The following is a 2,417-nucleotide window of genomic DNA, read 5'->3' on the forward strand; positions in this document are numbered from 1 at the left end:
AGTAAATAATTCAGAGAGACCTATGGTTTTTGCACTGTGTTCTCTAAACTGCTTGCATACTGACAATATCACAAACAAGCAATTGACATCGATACAGTCTTCAGAATTTGCTTAGATCTCATGGATTTTACATGTGCACACATTGTTTCTAGGCTATTTTGTCCTCTGTGTAGATTAATGTGACCACCATCACCATCAGGGCCATTATTACAAGGATTTCTTGTCTAACTTTTTTTTCAGTCCACAACTGCCTATTTCCTCCTTTAGCCCTTGGAAAGCACTAATCTGTTCTCTTTCTCTCTAATTTTGCCATTTCAAGAATGTTATATAAATGGGATCATACAGTATATTTTTGTCTTTCTTTTTTTTACTTAGCATAATACCATTGAGATCCATCCAAGTTCCTTTGTGTGTCAATAGTTTATTCATTTTTATTATTTAGCAGTATTCTCTGGTCTTGGTACAATTTAAAAAACCATTCACCTGTTGAAGATGCTTATATTGCTTCTTTGAGGCCTTTTTAATTTTTAAATAATTGCAACCTTCTTCTCCATCATCATTTTCCTCAATGTAGTTGTCTTAGGTTAGACTGTAGAGAAGCAAAACTAGTGATTAGTATGTGTCTATAACTTTAGGTCAGATGATTACATCATAACTGCCAAACCACTGAGAATCATGGCCCTACCAGTGGGCATGCAACCTTAAGCATCACTTCTAAATCGTAAACCAAACTCACTGCCAGTAAGTCAATTCTGATACACAGCGTCCCTATAGGACAGAGAAGAACTGCCCCTTGAGGTTTCTGACATTTTAAGTCTTTACAGAAGCAGAGAGTCTTATCTTTTTCCCATGGAATGACTGGTGAGTTTGAACCACTGACATTTTGATTAATAGCTCAATGTGTACCTCACTATGCTATCAGGCCCCATTAACCACCACATATTATACATTTATTAAGTGTTCACATGTCTCCGATGGCATACTAAACATTTTCTATGTACCAATTTATTTACTCCTTAGAGCAACTCCTCAATTATTGTCTATTATTCTTGTATTGTCTTTACCATGAGAGGTGTAACTGGTGAACATGTTTGACTGTTAAAAGCTTGCAATTCGAGACACCTAGAGATGAGTCAGAAGAAAGGTTGGAGATGTAGTTCTGAAAAACTAGACATTGAAATCCCTATAGAAAGCAGTTCTATTCTTACACACATGGGGTCACCAAAAATCAGAATGAACTGCATAGCAAGAGCTCTGGTCTTTCCCACAAGAACCATGAGATTCAAGCAAGTTAAATGACCTTCCCGAGATCATATGTGGAGAAGGCAGAACCAGAGTGTGAACTCAGGCATTATGGTGCCAGTGTTGAAGTTCTGATTTCCTCTATTTTCCATAGTTACACATTAAGCACAGTTATAGTTTTATGTTTATTTGCTCTTGGATTGCCCAATGTATAACTTCATGTATTTGTGAAAAATTTCTTCATACATAATAATGAAAAGAGATACCAAAACATATCTGACATGTAAATGGGAGCATATTTACTTACAAAGGGATGTTTACTACCTGAATGTCAATTTTATATGAGCATCCATAAAGAATTTATTTATATAAGGGGAAAAGAAAATGTTCATCATTAGACTATAGTTTGATTTCCAGGGCTGAGTCAAAGGTGAAGTAGGGCGGGGAGAGGCTATTTGGGTAGAGTAAGGTAAGTGCAGAATCTGAACCAGTTGTTGTTAAGGTGAGTCTGACCCACGGCACCTGCACATATGTCCTAGTAGTGCTGAGTGCCATGACATTTTGAAAAATTATTTTATTGGGGGCTTGTACAATTCTCATCACAATCATACATCCATCCATTGTGTCAAGCACATATGTACATTCGCTGCCCTTATCATTCTCAAAACATTTGCCCTCCACTTCAGCCCTTAATATCAGTTGCTCATTTCCCCCCTCCCTCACCACCCCCCTCCCTCATGACCCTTCATAATTCACAACTTATTATAGTTTTGTCATAAGTTACACTGACTGACATCTCCCCCTACCCTCTTCTCTGCTGTCCCTCCCCCAGGGAGGAGGAAATACCTAGATTCTTGTAATTGGTTCCCTCTTTCCACCCCATGTTCCCTTCACCCTCTTTAATGGTTAACTTTTTAGGAAGTCGATTGGCAAGCCTTTTTTCCGAGGTGCCTTTGGTTAAACTTCACACTTTCAATTAGAAACTGGGGCATGAATCATTTGTACCAGGAGAGGACCTTGTCTGCCATATGAGGAGGGAAAGTCCAATTGCCTTGTCACCTGGGCCTTGCCTCAGAATCCGACGAAGTAATCTCCCTCTGGACAGGAAGCTAACTGTGCCACGTGTAACACTTAGCCTGAACTATTGGGTGTTATCTTAATTCCTGGACAAATAG

This window comes from Echinops telfairi, unplaced genomic scaffold, assembly GCF_000313985.2.
Source record: "Echinops telfairi isolate 266 unplaced genomic scaffold, ASM31398v2 ScPeMD7_11;HRSCAF=52, whole genome shotgun sequence".
NCBI classification, from domain to species: Eukaryota; Metazoa; Chordata; class Mammalia; order Afrosoricida; family Tenrecidae; genus Echinops; species Echinops telfairi.